Source organism: Fukomys damarensis, unplaced genomic scaffold (assembly GCF_012274545.1).
Source record: "Fukomys damarensis isolate Sample0158 unplaced genomic scaffold, DMR_v1.0_HiC HiC_scaffold_7, whole genome shotgun sequence".
Lineage (NCBI taxonomy): Eukaryota > Metazoa > Chordata > Mammalia > Rodentia > Bathyergidae > Fukomys > Fukomys damarensis.
The window spans coordinates 23492018-23519971 of record NW_022900919.1 but is presented as its reverse complement, the minus strand read 5'-3'; the positions used below and the strand labels follow the sequence as shown (position 1 = coordinate 23519971).

Sequence of the window (27954 nt, the reverse complement as noted above, 5' to 3'; positions counted from 1 at the left end):
GACCAGCCTGCGCTACCTAGTGAGTTCCAGATCAGTCTCAACTACATAGCAAGACCCTGTCTCAAAAAAAAAAAACAAAAACAAAAACAAAAAAACCCAGACAAAAAAATAAATAAACACTTTAAAAAATTCTCTTAAAATTTCAACAGGAATTTGGGAGTTAGGCTATGAGCTCACACTTGACCTAAAATAGGCTGCCACAGTCTCTTAACGGGTCTTCCTGGGCCCAGCCTCCTCCTTTGCCTCCATCTTTCTCGGTATGACTGGAAAGAACTTCTGCATGCAACCTGATAGCCTCTTTTTCTTGGCAATTGCAAGCACACAGCCCTCACATTTGGCCACAGGAACTTTTATCTTGCCATTGTGATGGCGATCTAAAATGTCCCCCAAATGTCTTATGTGTTTGGAAGGTGAATGAATCATGAGGATGCTATAGCTGACATGCTATTGAGAGGTGGAAACTGGCTGGAGGTGAGTCACTGGGGTGTGCCTAGAAGGGTATATTCTGTGCTTGGCTTCTGCATCTCTCTCTCTCTCTCTCTGTCTCTCTCTCTCTCTCTCTCTCTCTCTCTCTCTCTCTCTCTCTCCTCTCTCTCACTGACTGTATCTGATTACATGGTTTGTAAGTCTTTGGACTGCTTTGTGAGAGGAGAAATTTGAAAAGGTTTGGAGATACTGGCTAGAAAAGCCCTAGAGTGTTGTAAGCCAAGCTTAGAAGGTCAGAATGCTGATGGAATGCAGACAAGAAATGCCGGCTCAGAAAGTTTCAGCTGGGAATGAGAGAGACTCTATCGGCCACTAAACGAGAGACCATGTGTATCACAAGGTGGCAGAACATTTGTCTTCATTTTCTTGTATTTTAAGATTTTGCAAAAGACTGAGATTAAAGGTGGTGGATTAATCTAGTGGAAGAAATTTCAAAGCAATCTGAAGTTCAGGCTATGGCACAGGTACTGTTACTGCTTTTACCCAAATTTATGTAAAAATTGGGAACAAAAATTAGAGCTAAATAATTTGAAAAATGTACAGTTTCAAGGGAAGGAAAGTGTCTGCAAAGTTAGGACCAGAGAGAGGTTGGTTGCTGAAAAGATTAGCATTAAAAAGAGACTTTACATCAGGATAATTGGAAAGATGGCTTGAGGGCATCTCAGGAATCAGTAAGATTCCACTCATCCCTAGGTCAGAGGTACAAAAATGTAAAGCTTTCATTTGAGAAGAGAGCTCGTTGGCCCCTAATCAAGAAGAACTGCTTAGGGAATTGATTCTTAGGATTTGTTTCACAATGCTCTGTCATCCAGGCACTTGGAATCCTCTATAGCCATCACCCAAGGGGGCTGACTACTGCTCTCACTGAAATCTGACCTTGGTCTTGGTTTTATGGGCATGAAAAATGCAAGAGTTATGGGGTCATGGAGATTCAGAAGGCCTTTTAGAATCCCATTTAGATTCAGAAGGCCCCCAGAGGGTGAAGCATGAAGCTGTGAGAGTGAAGCCAAAGCCACAATGGAGATTTTAGGAAGTTGAGAATGTCAGGAATGTGAAACTTCAAGAGAGTGTAGCCAGCCCAAGAGAGGCTACTGGCTTGCAAACAGGAGTGCCACAGGGGTAGAGATGCTCAAGCCTTTCAAGATCACTTTTTACCATAGCCTGTCCCAGGTACTGGACATGGAGCTTCAGGATTTAATGTTTGCCCTGCTAGGTTTCAGTCTTGCTTTGGTCTGATTTCTGTGTTCCCCTATTCCTCCCTTTTAGAATGGTAATGTTTACTTGGTGCCACTATAGAAGTGTTCAACTTTCTTTTTTATTTTAATCAGGGACACAGCTGAGAATTTGCCTTGAGCCTCAAAGGATGCTTTGGACTTGGACTGTTAAGAAATGCTGGATATCTTGGCCAGGGATTTAGCTCAGTGGTGCTGCTGCCTAATTCACAAGTGCAAAGTCCCAAGTTTGATCCCCAGTAACCACCCCCCCAAAAAAATAAAATAAAAAAATTCTGGAGTTTTAAGAAATGCTTTTAAGACTGACAACTCTTAGAGCTAGACTAAGTGCATTTGGATAAAGAGATAGACATGAGTCCTTTGGGGCTCAGGAGCAGAATGTTATGGTTTAGATCTAAGATATCTCCCAAATGTTGCTTGTGTTTGGAAGGTGACTGGATCATAGGGTTGCTATAGCTGACTTGCTGTTAGTGTGTTGTTGGATGTCGATTTCTGAGGCCATGACTTGGAAGGTGTTTTCTGTTCCTGGCTCCTTTCTTTTTATTCCATTTCTTAGTCACCATGGCATGAATAGCTTTCCTCTGCCAGACCTTTTCAACATGGTGTTTCTGCCTTGGAGCCAGATGTCCATGGACTGAACCCACTGAAACTGTGAGCCAAAAGAAGCCTCTCCTTCTTTGACTTTCTAATGTCAAGTATTTTGTTTTAGTGACAGGAAAGCTAACATGGCATCCTTGCCCTTCTCCCTTTCTCTAGTTTCATAGGGTCACTGTGCCTTTATACTTTTATGCTGCCTTCAGTCCTTCTGCCCAGCCTCACAGGCCTACAAAATCATAACTTCCCAGGGCCCTGGGGTAGGTCTAGAGTCTGGTCTGGAGGGCCCCACTGTCCCACAATGACTTTCTCTTGGGCATTAGCCACTGCCTTGCAGGTATTTACCTATTAGCCCATTCCCTCCCTGGACTGCCAGTTCTTTGAGAGTAGAAACTATGTCTTTTTATAGATTGGGGATCATACTGACTGGCATAGGGCTTAATACCTACTAAATAGATTTTTCTCTAAATGCTATATTATCCCTTAGAAACCCCAGTTCAAGCTCTTTCCTCTTAGTTGGGCTATCTGGCTTTTCCTGCTCTTAAAGTTATAAATGAGATTTTCTGCTCCCTCCAACTCAAGGTCCTGGCATGAAGCCACTCTCTCTGGTCAGGTCTCCCATTACTTTCTCCTACATGTCTCACAACCTAAGATGATGGGAACTCAAAAACCTGAGGGCATTCCCAAACAGTCAGAGATCACAGAAGTGCAGGGCATTGGGTGCACAACTCCCAGCAGCCCAGGCCTCACTATCACTGTGGCTACCCGACACTTTCAAGTTTGTGGAGCGCAGGGGAGGGATGTCAGGTCCGGACTCTGCTGCTTACTTCTAATGTGATCTGGAGTTGCATATGTGGGTGACATCTCCCGTCTTCCTGTGTAGGACCAAACACCTGGCCATTCCCTGCCTGGCTAATTGGCCTGGTCAGTAGGTTTTTTTTCGGGGGGCGGTACCGGGGATTGAACTTGGGTCTTTGCGCTTGCAAGGCAGGCCACCAAACTGCTGAGCTAAATCCCCAGCCCATGGTCAGTAGGTTTTAGAATTAATCATTAAACTTAGAGTGCTGGTGCAGAGGTGTGTGTAGAAAGATAAGCTCAGGGGAAGAGAGCCAGGAGGCGCCTGGAGAAGTTCACAAAAACCAAGCAAGCTCTCCTTTGCACATCCATCCACATTCACATCAACCAGGGGTGGAGACTGCCAGGTGTCCATGTGTGGATGGAAGGGCGAACACACTATGGTATGTTTGTGCAGTGTAATACAGTTCACCCTTAAAGGCAAGGGAATCTTGACATAGGCTGCGTGAAGGAACCTTGACAACTTTGTACTAAGTGAAATAAACCGGCCACGAAAGGATGGATGCCGTGTGATTCCACATATACGAGGCATCTCGAGTAGTCAAGTTCATAGAGATGGAAAATGGAATGATGAGCACCAGGGGATTGTCAAGGAGAATTGGAGAGTGCTTTTTATTCATTACTATATGTTTTAGTGCATAAGGACAACTGTCATTGTGAGTATTAGGTGCATGTACGGCACCCTCTCCATTCCATTACCCATCTCTTGATCCTCTTCCCATTTGCAAAAGGTCTATCTCCCTGTTTTATCTACCTTTTATTTTGCTCTTTATTTATAGTTTGGATTTCTCACATGAGAAGCCATATGGTGTTTAAGCTTGTTTCCTCTACATTGCTGGTGGGTGTGTAAACTAGCGCAACTTTTATAGAAATCAATATGGGGAATGTTTTTAAGGCGTATAGAGATTTAGTTTTGCAAGATGAAAAAATTTGAGAGATTGGTTGCATGAAAATGTTATATACTTCACATGCGTGAAAGATACTTCACATGGTAGGATGGTAAATTCTGTGTTATTATTTTTATCGCAATAGAAAAGGTCAGGCTGAATACAGAGTGATTTAGAGTTCTGTGGTGCTTGGGCAAGGAATGGAGGTTTAGGATCTAGGAGGAACTGAAGAAATTACACAGGATTTTTCATTTTTTCTTAGAAATGCGGAACACTATTTTATCAGGAACTGTGGCAACTTTATACAGTAGCCTGGTGCTATGAGGTTTGTAAATAATTTTACTTCCAAGACCTACCTGTAACATTTATTTCTCTGTCTCCAGAAAGGAATCAACTTGGCTCCAGATATAAATACATATGTAAGATACATATGTATACTAAATGAGTTTGTATGACTATAAAGTAAAACAGAGCTTAGGAAAAATGAAAACTCAAACAGAAATATTTGCTATTAGGAAACGTATCTGTTGTTATTTAAGTTCAGCTGCATATAACAGAGACCCAGAAAACCAGGTGTGAATGAATGGAAGTGTAGTTGCCTCCATTAGTCCTCCTGTTACCAAGGCTCCATCACAGAATTGCCTCCTTTTACTGAGTCCTGTTGACACTGGCCTGAGACTTTCTGTAGCCAGTACAACCGGGTGCCATTTCTAGCCTTTTCTGGGCCCTTCATTAGGAGAGTAGGGAGCCTTATTCTGTTACTATTTTGGGGTCCAGAATTCACATAAAGAAACTCAGATAAGAATACTGAATAATGAGGGGATATGACGGGGGCGGGCTGGCCTGGCAGCTGTGGCCCATTCCAGCCACCCAGCCATGACTCAGATCCAGCCACCAGCTGGATGTAGCTGCCGGAACACTGGCTGCCAGGACTACGTTCAGCAGGACATACCAGCCGAGCCCAGCCACTGACTCCTAGAGATATTAAATCCTTGTGTAAGCCACTACATTTTGAAGTGGTTTATCCCTTAGGCACTAGGGACAGTTAGCAGTCTCAGCCTTGAAAGTTCATGAGCTCTTTTGTACTTTTGGCATTGGTGATGCAGCCCTGTCCTTCAGGGCTCAAATTTTTGCAAAGTGCTCAGCTTGGACTTTGATAAGGATTGTGTTGAAACTGTAGATCCATTGGGGATATACTGCCATCTTAAGAATAAGTTTTTCAATTGTAGTTGATATGTTTTTTAATTATTTTCAGTTTCATTGATTGATACTGGGTAGTTTAGAATTTTTAGGTCACCTCGGTTCAACTTTGGTAATTCATACGAATCTAGGAATCTGTCCATTTCTTCTGTATTTTCCATCTTATTGGCATAAATGTTCTCGAAGTAGATATTGATGATTCTCTAAATTTCTGCTGAGTCTGTTGTAATTTCACCCTTTTCATTCATAATTGCATGGATTTGGGCCTTTTCTTTACTTTTTTTGATAAGGTTGGCTAAAGGTTTGTCAATTTTATTTATTTTTTCAAAGAACCAACTCTTGGCTTCATTGATATTTTGTACAGTTCTCTTAGTCTCCATTACATTAATTTCTGATCTGATCTTTATAATTTCCTCCCTTATGAGCTTTGGGTTTGTCCTGCTCTTCTTTTTCTAGCAGCTTGAGGTTCAGCATCAGGTTGTGTAATTGAACTTGCTCTGTTTTCCTAATATGAGTATTCACTGCTATGAATTTCCCTTGTAAGACTGCTTTTATTGTGTCTCATAGATTTTGATATGTTGTATTGTCATTTTTATTTAATTTTAGGAACTGTCTTTTTGCTTCTTTAATTTCCTCTGTGACCCATTGGTTATTCAGAAGTGTGTTGTTCAATTTTTATGTATTTATGAAATTCTTGCAGTTTCTCTTGCTATTGATCTCCAATTTCATCACACTATGGTCTGCTAATATACAGGGGACAACTCCAATTCCTCTGCACATATGTAAACATTTTCTATGAGTGAGTATGAGGTCTGTTTTGGAGAATAGTCCATGTGCAGCCGGGGCATCCCACTTTCTGGTCAACTTTTTTGAACATAGGAATAGATGGATTTTCAAATTAATTTTTTTTTGGTACCAGGATTCAAACTTCCTTGCGCTTGCAAAGTAGGCCATGGAACCACTGAGCCAAATCCCTGGCCCATCAAATTAATTATTTTTGCTTTATGGTTAGTATCTGATCCATGGTAGAACTTACTGCTCTATATGAAGATGCTTGTCTATTCTTAATTCTATACTCAGAAACAAATATATTTAAATCTAGAGAGAAATATTTGTGACTTGTTAGTACATAGTGCTTGATAATCCCTGGTATATGCACTACTCAAGCTGGTAATAGGGGATCATCTGCTCTATAGCAAATTTGAAGCACAGGCATAAATTTGAATTTTAAATAAAAATTCAGTTTTACTCTTATTCTTACATTAGTGGGAGCTGATTAGAGGGAAGCAAATACTTTTTTCTATCTCCTAGCTGAACAAAATACATATAATATATTGTTTTCTTTGGACAAGGCCTGCTTTTTTATATTTCAATGAGAATACCATATAGCCCTTTCTTGAACAAAATGACCAGGGTATAATGAAACCATCTTTGGAGGAATTTTATTGTATTATTTATTTATTTATTTGGTACTGGGGATCAAACTAGAGATCTTGCACTTGTGAGGCAGGAGGTGGTAGAGGAAATATTTAATATGTTTTATCTCATTTAAGTAAATCCTCCAATAAGAAATGGAGAATTCATTGCCTTTTCTTTGAAGGCTTTGTAGTTATCTGTCAAATTTATATATGCCGCTCACTGGCATTCCCTTATTGGTAATGTCAGTATTTCTGTACAATAGTTCTCAAAAGGACTTAAAAGTCTCAAAACTCTGTGTCTCCTTTGGCTTGCTTCTCTCAATTCTACCCAGGCTTTATTAATGGTTCGCTTCATGTCATCATCTCCATCTTCATAAGTTTTCTTTAGCACATTCATTGATCCCTCACTAGGATCTGTTTTAGCATCATAGTACTCCCATTGCATGTTTTCCGCTTTCTTTCTACATAAGAACTGCATCAGTCTTGATATTTTTTTTGAACTGCATTCTCCTCTGCCTTGAAACATGGGTTTCAAGAGATTGTTCACAATCATAGAGTAACCCTTCCCATTCAGATTCTTTACCAAAAGATCGAATGATCTCTCTGAAATGCACCTGCACACTCTCAGCAGGACCTTGACGAACTCCAGCTAAGCTAATGTAGATTTTCACAAACTTATCTGACTGAGCCCCTCTGTAGTTACTGATTTTCACAGTATATCCTGTTGTGACAGGAGCAACCACAGCAGCTGGTTTTTCATTGTCAAGAAGTTCTGGTTTCTTTTGTGATTCTTGTTGCACCTTTTTCTTTATTTCTGTTTCAATCTTGGACTTTTCAGCTCAGGGCAGCATGTACTCTCTTCCTTGTGGCCTCTTCCAATAACACCTTTATCTCTTCTAGATCATTCTGCAACTCCTCCACAGCTGAAGCCATGGCCTGGGTCAGACCAAAGGCCTGAGCTACAGGTGTGCACTCAGGGACAGGAGCTGCCAGACCCAGTGTGCTCTCCGTGCCCATTCAAATTTCTTTTCAATCAGTGAAACTTGAAGAAAATGCAGAAATAGGAACTAGAGTGCTTTTCATGCCAATTGTTTATTTGTTTGATAAACGTGCAGTTGCAACAACAGAATGTGTACTTTTTGAAATCGTTCATTTCAACCAAGAGATAAATTTTCTGTATATATTAGTGGGTTTCCTAATGGTGACACTTTCCGAGATTCTAATAATATGTTTAATCTTCAGAAATCTTCTCCAAGGGACCCTCTGTGTACTTTAGGCAAAGATGCAAATTTAATTTCTGTCACATATAAAGTAGCCAAGCTCACAAATTGAGGTGATCTGACCCATTCTGGCATCTGCTACCCTCATGAGCCTTATGTCACTTTCTAGGAGCATCTGGAGGCCAGGTCAGTTCTCATTCTGCTTATCCAGATGTACAGACAGATACAATGCCATTAGCCTAAGCCAGCTGGAGTGGTTGAAAGATAGCAATGAAAAAAAATCAATGCAATTGACTTGTACAACACAATAAATTGTCAGTAATGGATGATTCCGCGTTGTGATGAGAATGCTGATTCTACTGTATTATGAGGAACAATTTCTGATGTCAAATGAGGCAGAGAATATGTGTTTTTGTAAACTTTCCCTGTTCTTTCAACTTTTGTACTGAGCTCATAAGAACTGATTCACTGGGAGTCACTGGGGACATTTCCAAGTTAACAAAAAGAAGGTTGGATTCATTTATCAGTAAGACAAAATGAATAGGTTCTTCATTAAAAACATAAACTCAACCAATTAAAATGCACGGCTACTATTTATCTGTGCCATACAGTCAAGGTGGCAAAGCAACTTTGCACTGAAGTTTGTTTAACGTCTATCAGATCACTCTTTTGATTTGGTAGAATTGGCAGAGTTTTGCAAAGAGGAGGCTTGGGTGGGAGTTGTTTCTAAGTGACTTAGGTTAAAGACCTGAGGATTCTGGTCTCTTGGGCCTCTTTATCTCTCAAAGACAAGACTAGTGGGCTTTGTCTAGGAACCTACAGACTTAAGTCAAGTCCCTTGAGCTTTTTAACAACAGATGAGGTGCTCCATTAAGTTCATTCTCATTCTGTACCTTCCTTTTTCCCTTTTCCCTCTGCTTCAGACATGTTGAGTTTCAGTGCTGGGATCCTACTGTTACCCTTGAGTACAAACACACAAGTGTAGAATAACCACATGTGTCTCCTCTGAGGCTCCTTTTATTTCTCCTTCTCCTCCTGCTCTTCTTGTTTTTTCCTCCTGCTCCTTCTTCCATCTTTTCTTGGCCTCCTTCTTTTTCTTCTCTTTCTCTCCCTCTCTTCTTCTCCCCCCCCCAATCTCTTCACCCCATCTCTACTGTCACTAATTTTTTCGACATCTCTTCAAGGTGCAAATGCACTTACACATTTAAGTGTAAACACTAACCCTTTCTTATGCAAAAGACAGTGTTTGTGCACCCACTGTATTTGCACTCTGTCATTGTTAACTCTGATTCAACAAGAAGAGAAACTCATTTCCATCTCCACCATAATAATGCACCACAATCTTTTCAAAAGTTTTAACCTGTTTTTGTTCGATGGACATCTGGGTCATCTCCAGTCTTTTGACATCACAAATTTAAAGCTGTAGCAAGTAATTTTGTGTGTATATGCATGTTATCTTGTTCATTTTTCCAGGTTATCTCTAGAATGAAATCCCAGAAATGGAACTGCTGATGGAAAAAGTGAATATACTCATGACTTGGGTAACGCCATGGCCTCTTAGTGAGGGGTAGAGAATATATCAATTTCTCCTTACATCAGCTTTGGTTCAGTTTCTGTCACTTGCACAATCCGAAGAGTGCAGGCCAGCCAGTGAGCTGTGAGCTTGTGTGGAAACAAGAGGTTGTGGCTGGTGAGAGCAGAGGAATGGTCCAACCTCTGTGACTCATGCACTCTGCCACTCTTCAGTCATTACTTGGAATGAATGAAACTGCAATTTCTTGGGACCTGCTCCCTCCTCACTTCCCACCAACTGCTACACTGATATAAGTGAGGAAAAAGTAAAGTACTCTGACATTATATACACAGTACCTATGTAATCCCTCCTCATCCCCTCTCAGTCATCACCTTCTCAAACTCCAAAGGAACACACAGTCTCCATACGTACAGCTTCAAGATAAGTTCCCATGGATATATATAGATGATATAGATGTAGACATAGATATAGATATAGACATGGATATAGATTTGCAGTGCAAGGGCTTCATGCATGGCAGACGTGTTCTACTGCTGAGCTACACCCTAGTCCACATATTTTATTATATTCCAGGTGGTTATTAAATGTTATCAGTGGGGATAGCAGTTGCTGGAAGCAACAAGATACATCCTTCAACCAAGACAAGAGTGTGCTTTGCCTTTGCCTTTGCCAGTATCTGTGTTGCCCAGGTTAAGCTCCATTTGATAACATGCTGTCTGTAAGGACTGTTAATGAATTTCAACTCACAATTGCGTTATGAACATTTTCCTGAGCCAAAAACATTTGAAAATATAATTAGTAACGATTGATGATGTTTGGTTCTACCCACACATGGTAGTGATATTTCCCTGCTCTTGTCTGGTAGCATTCAGGGGAGTTGTCACTTAACATCCAGATAGAGTTTTGATTTTACATTTTGTAGCTTCGTTACATTAAAGGTGTCACACGTGGCTCCAGCAATGGTTGCTATTTGAATCTTAAAATTTCAGATGAGTTTTTATAAATATGACATGTTATCCTGCAGGAACAAATGTTATGTGTGTATTTCTATACTTGCGCGCGCACACACACACACACACACACACACACACACGGAGAGAGTTGATTCAGGGAGGATTTTACCTACTCAAAATCTCCTATTGTCTATTTCACCTGGGATGAGCTAATAGGGCTGTGCTAAAATCTCCCAGTACCAAGGACTCTTCCAGTGAGTGCCTCCAGGGAGTACTTTTGTTCTTCCCTGATGTCTATCAGCCAGCAACTTCCACAATTCCACAAGAACATGCATTTGCAACAAAAACGCACCTTGACCTACCTGATCGAACAGCTCTGGGATAAGTGCTCCAGGCCTTCCAATCAAAATGCTAGCAAAAACCTTCTGTGTGGGTAATTGGAAGCCTCTTGCAATTGTGATTCTGGTAAATTTTTTTAAAGCCCACTGAAGAAATAGTTATGAATCTCCTAAATATATTAGGCAATGCGCAAAATTTTAGTCTCTCTCAAAATGAGAGGGTGTGGTTTCATGCCTGTTGTACTTTTCATTGTTGATGAGACCTTTTGACTGAAATCACTGCTGCCGGTTTACAGGTTCTAATTTACTTCCTCCAACCCCCACTGTATTCTTCATTTTTCTGCTTTGGATTACTAGAAATGTGCCCATGAACATTGTGTATTATGTGTATTTGATGCTGCCGTTCAAGTTAAAAAATTTCTTTTTAAAAATTTTTTTTTCTCATTGAATTTATTGGTACATTTTAGGTATACAGTACAGTTACATTCATTATTGGGATCTTGTACCTTTACATGACAGGTCTTGGTTCTCATTTTTTCCCCTTATCCCTGCCCTCCCTTCACCCCCTCCTTTCTTCCCTATTTACTGATACTTTATTTCCATTTTTGCATTTTCTCATGTTTTTTTCCTTTTCCCTTATTACCTTTCCCCTTCCCTTCCCACTTCCCCTACACCTTTAGCCCTTTTCTTTCTATTTCACATTCTCAATTATATCATTAGGATATTATGTACTATTATAGTTTTTCACACCAGATAAATTATTCAGTATTTATATATATGTGACTTATTTATTTCACTTAGGAGTATATCCTCAATATGTGTCCATTTTCCTACAAATGACTCTAATTTCTCATTCTTTATGGCTGAGTAGTATTCCATTTTATAGAAAAACGTCTTCTTTATCCAATCTCCAAAAATTTCTATTGTTGTCACTTTAACATTATGCCTCAAACTTCAGGATTCCTTTCCATCAAAATGATCAGTATTATCTGACTCTATGCAAACCTCTGCTATCACTGTAATGACCTTGGCAGCCACTGCCTGGAGTCTTCTAGTGAACGAATAACGAGCTCACGGTTATTGAGGCCCTGATGGCAAGCGGCACTGTCTTGAAGGGATCAGTAATACACTGACTCTGAAGTGCTCAGGACTCACAGCTGTTCACCATGGTCTTGTGGCTGCAGAGGTAGAGGCTGGTACCTTGCTTTGATGGCCGAGGGTGGGATAAGTTCTCTGTAGCTCCCTGCACGCTCCCTGCAGCTCCTTGCAAGTTCCTCTGCAAGGAAAAACTGGGGCTGGGGGCAGAAAGGTGGGTAAGAAAAGCTTTCGTGCAGCAAGTAGCCCTGTTGGGTCAGGGGAGCTGCTCCTTACCATGGTATCCTCAGAGGCCAGCACTGACCATGGTATTATCAATGAATAAGGGGTTAGTGGAGCTCAAAATCAGACCACAAATAAAAGCTATAATCGGGGCCAGAGGTTTAGCTCAGTGACACCAGCACCTGCCTGACAAGTGAAAGGTCCTGAGTTTGATACTTGGGACCACTAAAAAAAAAATGCTATGATCTATATTTATGTTGCCTTGTGAATTGGGGAGGGGAACTTAGCCCTTCCAGAGAGAGTGACCGACCTCCAGGTGGGGACACTTAGTCCTTGTCCACAGAGTGTACTGCTTGGCGCCATTCTGGAGAAGCTGTGTCTGTCGTGGAGCCCTGGGATCCCCAGGCATTTGGTGAAGGAAATGACGGTTACTTCATTCTATTAGGCCATCAATTTCAAAATCAGAAAGGAACAATTTGAGACTTGGTTGGGTAAGGGAATGGAAAGTGTAGGAAAAACGGTTTGTGCCTGGATGATTCACAGGGCTGTAATCTTGTTTTTAATTTCCAGTAAGCTGGCCGCACCTTGCTTTCTCTGCCACCCACTGAAATATTAAGTGTAATTTTCATCACATTTCTTCCAAGTGATATGAAATAAAATGGAAAGCTCAAGGCACCTTAATTTGCAGAGTGTGGACTACAGTATAACAACCCACATTTACTAGAGCTCAGATCATGGTGCTTATTTTTTAATTAAGTAAAAGAACAACTTGGAGTTATTCTCAGAGCAAATGCTTCTCTGAGCAATGGACCAGCACGGTCCATTCTAGTTGGAGCTATAAAAATCCACAGCTCTGAAGAGTTCATACTTTACTTTCTAATTAAATCTAACTTAATTTCCAATTCATTTCTAATTAAAGTTTACACTTTAATTTCTAATTCTGTGGTCAGTAACATGCAACCATAAGGCCACTGGAAAATCATGGAATTCCTAATTGTCAGAGCACAAGGGGACCAAGATGTCCTTTTGTCCCCTGCCTTGAATCAGAGGGAAAGATCGGGCTGGGTGTGAGAAGTGACTGATCCCAGCTCTGTAAGGTGCAGAAAAAATGGAAAAGAAACTGATTTGGAGAGCAGGAAGATGCTCAAGTGAAGCAAAAGCAAGAACCACAATAATACCAAAAAAAAAAAATAGAGCTTCTAATTCTAATTCGAACCTCAGAATGTTTTGTTGAAGATTAGTTGTTACAGCAACTCAAGAAGAATGTTCCTTTAGAAGTCACTTATTTCATCTGAGGCCATTTGTCTTCCTCCTTTAACACTCTCAAGCATGAATTTAACATCTTTATAACAAATAGCCTCTGTAAGGCTCAGAGGACAGAAAGGATATTACAATCCACCAAGTTCAGGAAGATCATTAATTATTTTGCTGACCATTAAGCACTGATTCCCCGAGGTGGTTGAAAAACGATGGCTGAAGGCTGTATCTCCAGTATATTCCAAGCCATCAGAATCCATTACCAGGCACTCAGTGGACTACGGGTCCTCGTTAGCATCCACCTGCAGTCCTACAGCTCTCTGTCTTCCTCTTGCCCTTGGTAGGTGTGCAGCCCTGGAGTTTGGCCTGATCTGCTGGCTCTGGACATCATTCTCTCACCAACTCACATCTCAGAACTACTCCACAGAACCTGTTAGCACCCAGAAGGGAAGTCTGCTCCTCCATGCTCATAATGGCCTCCCCCACCAACTCTGTCATCAGAGGCCCATTCTGGATATGTGCAGATGTCACAGAGTTAGCAGAGGAGTTCTTATGAGCCAGCTGTTACTTCACATTTCCTGAGGTTGCATAGCACAAGCAGAATCCGAAGATGCCGGGTTGCTTTAGAATGACCCCCATAATGGCTCCCACCCTCTGAGTTGTCAGGTGGCCCCAATCAAACAAACTCAGAGCATTTTTAGGGAGAAAGAAGAAGGAACTAGAGAAGAGAGGATGCCTGAGTAATCACAGGGTGCTTCCAGGAAGCACGTGGCCTCAAATACACAACTTCTCCTGTAAGTCACATAAGTGTCACCTTGCCCTCCACAGAAACAGACATCCTAGCACAACACAGGGAGAAACAATTCGTTCCCATAGCACTAAATCACAAAGAGTTAAGAGGAGAAGCTCGCAGGGAAAATCTACACAGCCTGGCAGAGTCTCTACTTTGGGAGGTCATGATCAAGGATGTCCTAATCAAAATGCTAAGAATGTTCTGGAGGCCACTGTCGGTTCTGGGACTGCCAGTATGAGTCAGGATGGGGAGCAGCATCAGATAACACAGGTGGAGAAAGAGTTGCGCAGAAGAAAGAGGCTGAATTAATCCAAGGGCTGGGGCAGGATGTGGCTATTGTCTGTCAGCTGGTGGAGAACTCAGACTCCCAGAAAAATAGTCCAGAGCAGGGCTTTACAAACATTTTTTTTTTTTTTGGTAGTGGTAGCAGAACTCTCTTTTTCAAACGAAACCTTCTGTAGAACTCTAACATATAAATCCCATAAAGATTAAAAATGGGTTGATTTATTTTCATAGTAAAAATGGATTTTTTGTCCCCCATGTGGATTATACAAATAACACATGATTGCCAGCGGAGAGAAATAAAACAACATAGCACAGTAGAAGGGGAGAAAGTGAAACCCTTGAATCAGAGCTCCTGAGGGGTCACTGTTGCCTTTGCTGTCTTCCTCTTGCGTATCTCCTTACGTGCACACACACGTGCACACACACAGAGTCTGCACAAATGTGTATGTGCGGCATTGCTGCAGACACCACATGAGCGCTTTTCTTTCCTTGTCTCCAGCCGCTCTATCTCCCCCGCACCTGCCCATTTCTCTGCCTCCCTGCCTGTCTCCAGCATGTGTTAAGAACCTAGCAGCTACTTCTGCCTGTGCTTTCTCCTTTCCCATCTCCACTTCTGTGTATCTATCAGTTTATCCATGTATCTCTCAAATCTATTGATATTGCATGTGTGATACAGATTTAAAAATCTATAAAATCAGATTTGGGGGATCACTGACTTTAAAAATGAATGTGTATTTCTTCTGTCACTCCCCATGGGACAGACTTGTATTTACCTGCAGGTGTCAAGCACCCCTTTAGCCAACATCAACATCTCCTTTAGGGATGCGCTGAACCCAGCCTGTCTCCAGGTTGGGCCACTACAGATCCATGACAAATGTCCTGTGCATGAGAGAGTGATTGAGTGGGTTTCTTTTCCTGTGGGGGGAATCTCAGGTGTGATGTGATAGAATCAAGTGTATGTTTTAAATTTTAATTTTAAAATATACTGCCACCTTATTTTCTTGTGGTCTAAATGGCTCCCATTTCTGTAAGTGGTGTATTAGAGCCATCTTTTTCCTGAATGCGTCCCAGAAAGGGGGTTTGCAATTCATTTTAATTTGGTCAGCTGGTTGGACTTAAGAAGATAACACATTATTATTGTTGTTGTTGTTGTTGTTGTTATTTTGGAATTCTCTTACTTCCAAGGGTTCTAAGCATTTTTGTACGGATTTAGTAGCCACTCTCTTCACCCTTTTAAATGTGAATTTGAACACTAAAGATACTATTAATCTATCGCTTGTGTTGAATTTTCCCCAATCTTCTGTTTGTTTGTTAAAGTTATGATTTTTAGTTTCACTGTAAAATCAGAAATAAAAATGTGTCACTTTCGATTTGATTTCTCTTGCCCAGTGGCGCAACACGTTGCACTGTGGTCTTTCCATTTCTGCAGCTACCGTGTCTGTAAGTTCAACCAACTGCAGATAAAAATATTGGCAAAAGAACTGTGTATTTTCTTTTTCCTTCTGTCACTATTTCCTAAATGACACAGTATTTACATTGTGTTAGATCTCATAAATAACCTAGAGATGTTTCAGAGTCTATGGGAGGCTGTATGTGGTACTATGAAAATACTACATTTTATAGTAGTTATATACAGTAGTTTATACAGTTAAGCGCACGGTGGGGTGTGTGTGTGTGTGTGTGTGTGTGTGTGTGTGTGTCCTGTAACCAATTCCTCCTGGATACAGAAGGGTGACTCTGTTCAGTAAACACATTCTTTTCTAAGCTCTGATGCCTCCTCTTGTTTAACAGTCTCCCCATGGTTTCATGTGTATAAGTGGTGAGCTACGCTAGGAGCAACACTAAGCACACTTGCTAGCCATTGATGAACAACACACAGGGTCCAAACCCTGTGGCTCACAGCAAGGGCCTCAATTATCTCACAGATTCCATGGGACCGAATTCTGGAGGGCTTGGCCAAGCCCTCAGGCTCTCTCGTTGCCACCTGGAGTTCCAGTCCTCTGGCAGGATCAGGGAGGACCTGCTTCCAGGCTCACATGGTTAATGATAGCACTTAGTTCCTTGCTGGCTGTGGACCACAGGGTATCCTAAGTCCTTGCCAAATCCCATTAGACAGCAGCTCATCCCCAGAGGCTGATTCCATCAGAGCAAGTAAGCAAGAGGAGCCAGACGATGCCAACCCAGCGGGTGGTCATATCGCAAGTGACATCAATCACTTTTGCTGTGCTCTGCTCTTTACAGGCAAGTCACCAGGTCCAGCCCACTCTGGGGAAGAGAAAACATACAGGTGTGAAGAGCAGGAGGTGAGAAACAACCCGCCTGTCTTAGAAACCTGGCTGCCATGGAGACAAGAATGAACCAGAGTATGTGCTTCTATTTTGAAGGGAAAATACTTCTAAAGTACCAGTTCATGTTTGCTTCTTGTTTGTTTGCTTGTCCTACCTTTAGATTTTAAATGGAGTCCATTTCTCTTATGAAAATGCTTTGCACTGCCTTCCTCCTTTTTCTGTGTGTTAAAGAACCCATCTCCAAGGACTAACATTCATCCCAACGATGAGCTTGGGAACCACTAGATTGGGAGTTTTTGTCTGTTTTCAAACTCCAAGTCACTTTTCCAACCAGAAATTAACTTTGTGATGCAGCAGTGCCAAGCCAGGTGTATTTTGCCCATTGGCAACATCTTTACGATTGACTTAGCGGCTTAGGACTCTGTGAGCAGAAGCAGTCACCAGCTCCGCTCTCATTCGCGATGCAGGTGCTGCTAGATGTTCAGACTTTGCATATTCTCATTTGGAAAGAAAGGCTTAGCTTGTGCAAACTATGTCCAACCAAGACCCAGTTTAGCAAGGTACATAGAAAAGTGGGACTTCACAAAGCTCAATGAAACTGGAGATTACACTCAGAGTCTTTCTTGGGAATGAAGTGTCTATTCAAAGCACCAAACTTAAAAGGAAAGGTATTCGTATGCATTTGTAGTTTTCTTTAGCTGCGCATATTTGCTTCTGTTTGTTTACTTGCTGAAGTTTGCAATAACCAGGATAAAATGTTGCTTGGAAGCTTCCTAGAGGACCAAGGAGAGAGAAGAGGAGTTGCTTTTATGTGAGAAAAAATATCAGTATTTAGGTTGTATTTTGCTACACTTAAAAGGAAAACAAAAGATTCGTGAAGCATATGATGTGAGATATTTTACCTTGAAATGTAGTCTTTGTTCATGGGAATCAATTATGTCACTTTAAGTCACTTCAAGAGGCTATGCATTTGCATAATCATGCTAGTACTAGTACTATATTCACCAGATAAAGATGAGCAAAAGATTTACTTCAGAATTAAAGTCATCAGAAGCTAAAAAGACACGTTAGAGATTTTATAATTGTGTGTTTTCTGGTGTTTACAGGATACCTGGCTAGCTGGTGCTGTCCAGTGAATGCACTCACCATTAATTATTATTTAATTTAAAAATCCTCAGCTTGGTTGAGTCATATTTGACATACAAGAAATTGTACATTTTAAAGTATAATTAGATGCATTTTTTTTCTGATACTGGAGATTGAACCTAGGGCCTTGCACCGAGCTACATTCCTGGTCCTTAATTTTTTTTTTTTTTTCAGTTTTGGAATGGTCTCGATAAGTCATCAAGGAATCCAGAGGGTGGGCTTCAACCTGCAATTTTCCTGCCTCGGCCTCCCAGTGTGCTAGGATTACAGGCACCTCCAGCTATAGTTAGATATATTTTGCCATCCAAAAACTCATCTGCACAGCAGAGACTTTTTAAGCCAAGCCTTACATCTCCTTAGGGCTGATTTCCTCATTCCCCTCAGACACCCACTCCCCTGGCCTCTGTACCCCCAGGCAGGCACTGATGTGTGCCCCAACACCAGTGTTTGATTTTCATTTCCCAGAAGTTTTCATCAGTGGAATGATCTCATATCTGTTCTTTGTTGTCTCTCTTCTTCCACCAGCACAGTTACTTCGAGATACAACTCCGTTTTGTGTTGTTATGGTTTAGATCTCAAATGTCCTGCACAAGTTCCATGTGTTCCAAGTCAGGGGTTTGGGAAGGTGATTAGATGGTGGGGGTGCTGTACTCACCAGTGCATTCCCACGTAGATGAGTTCAGAGCGGAAGATGCTGTTGGGATCTGGGCCTGGTAGGAGGCAGGTCACTGGGGTGTGACCTGGAAGGTGCATTCTTGTCCCTGCCTTCTCCTTTCTCCCTGCTTCCTAGATTCCATGGCTTCAGCGGCTTTCCCCTGCCATGCCTTTCCACAAGGCCATTTCTGCCTGGGATCCTGAATCCATGAGCCAAAACAAATCTCCTTTCAGTTGAGAGTATCTAGTGTTTGTCCCAGTGATGGGGAAGTGAGTAATATATGTTAGTATGAACAGTGTCGCTCTTTTCTGTGGCTCAGCAGTGGTCTGACCTATGAATACACCACCATTTGTTTACCCATTCACCTGTTGATCAGTTGGGTTGTTTTCAGCTCTTGGCAATAAATAAATAGAACTGCCATGAACATTCATGTAAAGGTGTTTCTCTGGGCATATGCTTTCGTATTTAGCAGTGGGATGGGTGAGCTGTACGACAAGGGGAGGTGAAGCATTTTCTAAAGTTCCCATATCATTTTCCATTTTCACCAGTAGGGGGCACCAGGCCCCAACTCTTAATGTCCCCACCAGCTCCAATAGCGCCGCCCTGTGGATCACACTCTTAACACATGAACCTTCTGGCTGCATTTAATTCAAAGCATAGCAGCCCTCGTTTCTTTAATCCAGTGAGGCTCAAAAAGCTTCTATTTTATCTTGAAGAGTTTTTCTGGGCGTGTGGAATGTAGCACTAAGACCAAGAGCTTTGAAATCAGATCGACTTGTCTGAACTCAACTTCTGTCACTAGTAATTAAGTAGCCTCAGTTTCCTCACTGTAAAGTGTATTGAATACCATTGTCTGCCTTATGGGGCTTCAGGACGATAAATGCTTTGATGCATGTAACTGTGTGCTGGCAGGTAGCAATTGATAAATTTTCATTGCATGTAATGCAGATGTAGTACGATTCTTTCAAAGTTCTTATGAAAAGAGAAATAGTCTTTGAGACTTTGTCCTAGGAATTATCAAGGGAATTATTTGTAAAATAATTAGATTGCAGTCTTTATAAATAATTTTGCATTGACTTTAAATAACGCTGATTTATTATAGAGAATTTAGAAAGCAGAGCTCTGACAACACACAAGCTGAGCCAGTGTGGAGATGTTTCTCGTGTTAATTCACGTTCCTTGTTCCTTGCCACCGTAGAAGGCCAGTGACTCAAGGGAAAGCTTGTTGGGGCAAGGAAAGATTCTATTTGGAGATTTAGCAATTAAAGAAGTTGGAGGCTATTACCGTCTTGCTTAGGGATCTTAAACACAAGATTTAAATGAGGAGTTGTGGGGAGGCACATCAGAAAAAGCAGGACAAGTGTAGTTCAGTTTAATTTTGGACAGTTTTTCTTGCTAACACACAGGCTCCTGTTTTCTGGAGGTCACTGGATGTTCTGGGTTTGTAAATCCGATGAAAAGTGACTGATTAGGAAGTCTGATGACTCATCTTCTTTTGGTTCTTTTTCCCAAGAATAGCTAATTCTGCAGTTAATTATAGAAGACAAAGGTACCCTTTCCTTGGAAAATAGGGGAAGGTAGCAAAAGACTACTTTTCCCTGAAGGTTTGAGGGAGATGAAGAAAAGCAACTTCCCCAGAGTACAGGGAGATAATGTTTGATGGAGAACAGTTTTCAACTCCTTCAGTGGCTCGGGCCAGGAATGTCATCTACAGCAAAGTGAGTGGGAGACTAGTAATGCATCGCCCAGCCGTGTGACCTCCAAAATGAGTGGTTTTTTTCAAGGTTGACCAAAAACAAGTGAAACTAGAGGGACTATTTGGGTTTTTGCTTGGTCAAAATTCCCCTGTCCCTTGTCTTTCTTCATTCCTCAATTCTGAAGGTTGGTGAGGCAGGAAAGTCCATCTTCCACAAATGCTCCAAACTAAATCTGGGTGTCATCAGCGAGCCTGGTAGAGAAGTCCTAATCTCAAGTGGGTCTGGTTATTGCCTGGTTGTAGGATCATCTGTTTATACTGCTTTGTGGGCACTATTTATAATTTGGTGGTCTCCAGTGTTTTACATATGAATAAATTGCACAGGTAAGGGTGGAAGGACTAGGATAGCCACCGCACCCCCAAAGCTGGAACAGGACACTGTTCGGCACAGTCTTTTCTACCATATTTTGAACATCCTGAGTGGAGGTGGCTGGCATGTTCCCGGAGGAGCCTGTTTCTTTAAAAGCCTGTGGTTTTTTTCTTTTGTGATTTTATGGGTGTTTACATAAGAACAACATAACATGCTGGATATCCATCATGCATTTAGGCAATCAGAATAGATTAAGCATTTACCTTAATAAAAAGCAAGGCATGTAAACCTATAATAAAAGTACTATTATAAATTGTAAGAACTCTAAAAGTGAGCTAAATCCGGAAGGTATCCAATTAGATAAGTGGAATAGAAGACCTTTTTCTTTTGAAATGGCCCCATGGGCATAAACTACTACATAAACCACATTTGGTTGCTTTTTTTTTTCTTTTGGTACTGGGGATTGAACTCAGGTCCTTGCGCTTGCGAGGCAGGCAGTGGAACCACTGAGCCAAATCCCCAGCCGTCATAAACCACATTTGGGATCAGTAAAGATAGATTTTTTTTTTTTTGTCTTTACCTATTGGGATTCCTTGACTAAGTCATGAGCTCAGCCTCTGGTGTGGGTACCTGGTGGGAAGACATTCTTTTTCAGGGCCCTTTTTTCTGGGTAACTACGATACAACCAGCTTAACATTGTCCTTGTTCCATAAAACTGTCTTCATCTGTGAACTCTTCAAGATCTGAATTCTCCAGTGGCAAGTCTATTTGACCAGAATTAATTTTGATTTTGGCAGGTTCTTTTGTGAGAGTTATTGTTATGGCTCATGTCTAGATGTCCCCTGAAAATCCTCATGTACTCATAGGTGGAGAATTTCAGAGATGGCTGGATCTAGGGTGCTTGAAGGTACAGTAAGGGTATATGAATATGGATGAAGGATGTTTTAACTAAATTATCCATGGATTGGTTTAGCATAGTTCTGGGAATGGATATTGGAAGGCCCACCCTGGGTGTGGGTAGCACCACCCTAAGAGCTTACAGCCTGAATGGGATAAAAGGAAAAGGGAAGCTTGCTGCTATTTGCCATTGCCTGCCTGCCATGCCGTGGACTATTTCTCCTCTGCCTCTGTTGCCCCTCTGCCATGTTGCCCACCTTGGAGCCAGCCCACTATGGACTGAGACTCCACAAACTGTGAGCTAAAATAAACCTTTCTTCCTTTAACTTTGAGTGTTGGAAATTTTGTCTCAGTAGCACAAAAAGTAACTAAGCCAGTTATTATCAAGCAATTCCTCTTCCTTCATCACCTGCTGGTATTGTTTACTTTTTGGTATGGCTGACATGAGTGAGTCTATCTTAATTTTGACAACCTTTATATTTTTCCTGTTACCCTCTTATCCTTGTGAGAGCTTTTCTGAAGACATCACTGCTCAATGTTCCTGTAGTTTGGCTTTGATTGTCCTTGTGACAGTTAACTGATTGTATCAATTTGCCCAACTAAATTGAATCAGCATAGTTCTGAGTGTGACTGAGGTGATTTATTGAAGACAGAAGACCCACCCTAAGGAAGTCTGTCACCAGGATGGTATAAAAGGGAAATGAAGAAGGAAGGCTGCTGCTTCTGTTTCTTCAGAGGAGCTCCAGTCTTTGTCTTCACCTTAGATGTCATCTTCCAGCTTCTAGTGAAGACTCTTCAGCCTTCTATCACAGCCCCTTTGCCTCCTGATATAGACTTGTATGGGACACTACACTGAGCTCCAGGCCTTTCATTGAGTTCTTCGGATCTCTAGCAAGCTCTCAGACCTTTTGAACTCTTCTATTTCCGACTCTGTGGGTGGCCATTGCAAGAACCAATCTTGTAAATTCTTGTGTATTTTTATATCTTGAATTAAATCTGTTTCTCTAGTAAGCACTGACTGATATGATCCTCATTGCTGGGATGGACCTGTCTTGGTTGTTGGTCTGATCCAGTTCCACATTGGAAGGGAAATGACTGATGGGTGAAAGTCAGTTTCAGACCCTTTTAGTCACATTTGAGCAACAGATTTAGATGGTGTTGCTTTTAGGCCAAGGTTCCATGTTGTCTTGCTCACTTTCTCATCATTGAGACACATTTGCAAATTAATGGAGGAGAGGTTTATTTTGGCTCACAGTTATAGCCCATGGTCAGCTGGTTCCAAGACAGAATGGCATAGTAGAGGAAAAGCTGCTTATATCATGGTAGCCAGGAAGGAGAGCGAGAAGGAGGGGAATGGAGTTATACCCTTCCAGATCACGGTCCCTGTGACACCAGACTGCACCTCCTAATAGCAAGTCAGCTGTAGGGCCTCCATAATTTAACCACCTTCCCAAATCCCCACACATTAGCATACGAGACCTTTGGGAGATATTCTAGATTTGAACCATAGTGATTGGGATCCACTGCTCAGTTTAATCTTACCTACCTGTTCTGTGGGTGATGGTTGGCATCATAAAACATTGGACCAAATAATTTTGCTAGGAGTTGTACGTCTGCAGAATCGTAAAAGGCAATAGTTATAAAGTTTAAAAAGAAATATAAAACAAAACAAATAAAACCAAAACAAGTTCAGTTTGTATAGTAGTTTTGAACCAAGAAACAGATTTTTTGATTAGTCATACAAATTTTAGCCAATGATAGTCAGAGAAAAACAATTTTTTTAGAGTGAGTATAATTTTATCAGACAACTGTATTTAAGAGTAATTGTTAGATGATTTTCCATGAGTCTGATTATAAATACTTTAGGGAAGAGGCATAACTGTGGATAACAAAAGAATTAGAGTAACCACAATTGGCTAATTTTAACTATAGCTCTATAATTAAAAGGAAATAGTTATTTTTATTGAATACAGCATTTTAAGATAATAATCCTGACAGACAACGCCCTACCAGGACCATTAATTTTTATAAATTTTATGAATCTTTATAACATTTTTATCAATATCAGATATCATCTGGTATTATAAAATTAATAGTTGATCATTTAACTAGAGTTATAGATCAGATTTTACTAGAATTATAAAGTTATCATTTTAGGAATTTAAAATAGATGCTTAAATAAGCTTGAATTCCTTTAAGACTCAGTTTTCCTAAGTAATCAAAATCATAGTAAAGACAGGAGAAAACAATAAATTATCTCTATAAAACATAATACTTTGTTTTCTAGTCCCATTATTTTTACTGAAAGCAGATCAATATTTTAAGAAAACCATATTTTTTAAGCATAGAGAATTTCATTCTGTTTTTACATTACTGCATCAAAGTTTGAGTTGTAGAAACTCCATTAGGTAATTTTCTTAATTATAGCCAACTTAATCACACATAAAATGTCTTCTCATAAAGACTCACCTTTCATAAATCTCTTGTGATTTGCTCAAATACTCTGCAACTTTCTTAAATCGTTTGGTTTTGCCCTTATCTTTCTTCATTTTCAATAAGAGGAATTTTATTTCATTATACAAAATCTTTTCTCATTTAAAAACATTCTCATAACCTTTTTCATATTCCTTGTTTTTTCTACTTACTGGCTCCTTTCTGCTGTACTTACTTTATTAACTTTAAATTTCAAAATAATCTACATTTAGGATCTCTACATTTAGTCAAAATTTCTTTTTGTTAGTAGTGCTCTTAATTGCTTTCTCTTGTTGCTGAGACAAAGTACCAGACACCTAAAGTTAAAAAGGGAAAGGTTCATTTAGCTCACAGTTTGTAGAAGTTTCCGTCCATAATTGGCTGGCCCCAAGGGAGGGTGGTTTAGCAGAGAAATAGTTCATGGTGGACAAACTGTAGCAAAGTAATGAGGGAAGGCTTGCTGCTCCTTTTATCTTATTCAGACTGGTCAGGGCAGTTAGCGCTCACACCCTTAATCCTAGTGCCCTCTGGCCTAGCATCACACCGTGAATTAGTCACATACTCTAGATTTCGTGGCAGCTGAAAAAGCCCCACCTAATACCATCTGAGGCTTTGGGGGACATCTGAACACAAGCCATAACAGTAACATAGCATAATTTTATGCTTTTAAATAGTTTTTCATTAAGACACAGCTTAATTTCCTCTGGCACTCTTTGCACATGGAATTGCACATGTTAATTAGAATTTTAACTCTTAAATGATCCTACTTCTTATGAAAATTCAAGAAGGCAAAATTAAACTATTTTTCCATGTGCTATCAATTTATGAAAACATTTACTAGGCATACTAGGTATATTGTCTTTTGTAAACTTTAAGAAGCCAAGAGTATTTGAATTTATATTTAGTAAGTCATGTTTCAGTATTCCAACTTATTTACAAAATTCTCAAATGTTTTATCTTTATTATGTACATTTATAGACATTTATCCCACTTGAAAATTGAGACTCCAGACAAGTGTGATCATTACTTTAAATTACTTCTTTATCAAATCACTAAAAGCTGCTCTACTTGAAATACAGAAAGTTTTGGAATTGCATCTAAACATGTAACAGAGATGACTACAATCTTGACTGTCCAGCAACCTAGGCAAAAATGTGTGCTAATAGTTCTGAACACATTTCTATTTTTATTTTAGCAATGAATTTAAATTAACCTATCTATCAAACATTTATCTAAAGCATGTGGACTAAAATTCACTTGAGTTAATATGACAGATGTAATTTATGGGAGCTGTCATTTATCTATCAGGCAAGTTGGATGGAATTCCTTGGGAATTTTATCACCTGGACACATCATGTGACATATACTCAAGGGCAGTACACACACACACACACACACACACACACACACACACACACACACATGCATGCACAAACCAAACTCATGCAGCTTTCTTGCTAAAGTTTTAGGAGACAGAGTAATATAATAGTATAAATGTACTAGCTTATTGAAAGGCAAGTCTGATCCACATTACCTTCACAACAGTATGGCCCCAATGAGAGCCACCCAAAATGGTTCACCCAGCAGTCTGGTTTCCACAAATCTCCCTGCCTCTCTATTTTCATTTTCTCCAGTCTCAGGGGCTAGCTGCTCTCCAGCCAGGACTACCTGAAGTGACAATCTCCAAGCAATCTTGAGTGACAAATTATCTTAATACGGACAGCAAAAAAGCCAAACCTAGATAGAAGGCCAGAAGTCTTTGTATGTTAACCCTAACTACAGTTTGAGAATAGTCTCAGAGGTGTTTGTTACACGAGGCATGCCCATCAAGGATATTAACACAAACACGCAGAACCTCAAAGTGAATTCGCAGAAAAAGGCCATGAACTGGTATCAATGAGCTTGATAATATTTTTTGTAAAGAATGATGGAGAAATCCCTGCCAAAAAATGGAGTGGCTGCAGGCATTCCTGTCAAAGGCTGTTACTAGGAACTCCAGGGCAGTTTAACTTGGTGAGGTTAAACTGTGCTCTACGCGATGCTGTCTCTTGGACCCATTCTCAGCATATTTTATCAGTCCAAGAACCTTGGAACCAATTAGTATTTCAAAAGAAGTATCTTCCTTTTTATGGGGTTAGAACCCAGTACTATAAAAAAATCACCAGGGCCACTCGTAACTGATGAAAGGATCTTTAAATACAACGATCCCCAGAATACAATTTTTAGTTTTCTTGGGAGAAGAAACTAGGAACTTTATTAAGCATTATATCAAATGCAGGTTGAAGTTCTGGAGGCAACTACGAAACTATTACTAACTACGGAACCACTAAAGTACTCACTTTAATCCATTAGAAAAAATAAAATAAAAGGAATGAGGAAAATTTGAGAATGCTAATAACAAGCTGAAAATGGTAGACAAGTGAAAAAATATAAACAGAAAACACACAATGTAAGCGATAATAATGTTTAAATACCTCAATAAAATATATACACATTCACATTAGACTCCAATTTAGCCATAGTACATTTTTAAGAAACAGAATCATAACGATAGGAAGTTTCAAGGGAAAAAAAGAAATCGCAATTTTCTAACAGAAAAATAATAATGAAAAGAAAGTTGATGCAGCAATACAGTAATCCCATCTCTATGCAGAGTCCGTGGGATGGGCGCCCTGTGACCCAGAGCAGAAGTTCTGCTTCCTGCGTCTCTGATGGCCACTGGGGCAGGCTGGACAAATGGTCCCCTTGCAGGGACTCTCATCCTGGGGAGGCGCCCTCTACCGGTGAGGAGAGACTTTGCACAACCAGAATCAGCTTCAGGGACCAGTGGAGAAAATCTGAATTCAGCCCAGAGTTTGAATTCCCTGACTCCAGCCTGAATCCTTAGCAGGAACTCTTCATCTGAATGTTGTCAGGACAGCAGCTGTGTACCCAAAAATGAGGTGGCAGAGCTGGTTAGTTCCCAGCATGTGGCACAGTAACCTTGCTGTAGCTGGAGAGCTTGGAAGATCGCAGTGACTAGTCTTGGCAGTGAACAGCTGCCTAGCCTACCTCAGTTATAGTTTCTGTTAGCTAGAAAGAGAAGTAATCAGCCTGATTTTGGATTGTGGCCTTGAGAGTCAATACTCGTCAAACTTTGACACACTGTAGGTACAGCTGCAGCATACAGTTGGGAGGGTTGTGCACTGCAACCTCTGAATGTGTCATCTGTACGGCCTGTGAGGAAAGCGGTGACCCTTGGCATGTGACATTCTGTGTCTCACTTGGGCACATTCTGTTAATAACAGTAGGAAATAGCCTGTGCCCTCTCTTTAACAGGTTACGGGTTTGCTTGCTTATTCACAATGCCAATCTTGCCTCTGTGGCTCTCTTCTTGCCAAAAGTTGCACTTCGGGAAATGCAGAAGTCACATTCCTTTCCAAATTTCTTTGTTTACTCCCTTTGAAAATTTCTGAAGGGCAATGCTTGCCCCAAAGGGAGCAGAACGTTGTGTACTGTCCTGTCTGTCACACTGTCCTACCGGTTCTCCTTCAATTCAGAAGCACATTAGAATCGCCCTGGTTTCAGCGTCCGTTTGCCTTGATGTCAGTAAACAGAGTGGACAAAATGAGAGTCTCTCCTCCAACATCCCATTACCAATCACCCACTCAACAAGCAGTTTTGTGCACTTCCTACCTAGGTGCTGGGCACTAAGAGCACAGTGGCAGGATTCCACCCTGGACCTTCCACTGCTGTAACGCAGGCAGAGGGCGCCACGCAGATCAGCACACAGGGAACAGAACATCGGGGAATCCCTGCCAGTCGGGGGAACTCAAATAGTCTCCTCCCCACCAGGAACCTGTGTAAACTGTGCTGGGGTACTCTGGGAACGCAAAAATGTGGAATCGAATTTTCATCTCAGTGTGACTGTATTGAGTTTCTACAACTCCCTGTTAGATTACTTTCTCTGTCTTCTTTTTAATGCAGCTCAGAGTGGTCAGGAGACGATCACTTGCAGGGAGCGTGAAGGACACTCTTTGCGGCAGTGTGAGGGGTGGACGCATAGCTCTAAGAGACTTCTA

The 27954-nt window shown here is 40.9% G+C and overlaps 1 long non-coding RNA gene and 1 pseudogene across 1 annotated transcript; one reads left to right on the top strand and one right to left on the bottom strand.

Moving 5' to 3' along the window:
• The first annotated feature begins 315 nt into the window (after positions 1-315).
• On the top strand, positions 316-27954 carry LOC117285177. The gene is made up of 3 exons (XR_004516141.1): positions 316-471; positions 16611-16732; positions 27860-27954. It is a non-coding gene; the product is annotated as an uncharacterized LOC117285177 (long non-coding RNA).
• Positions 6958-7614, bottom strand: LOC104860130 (annotated as a pseudogene).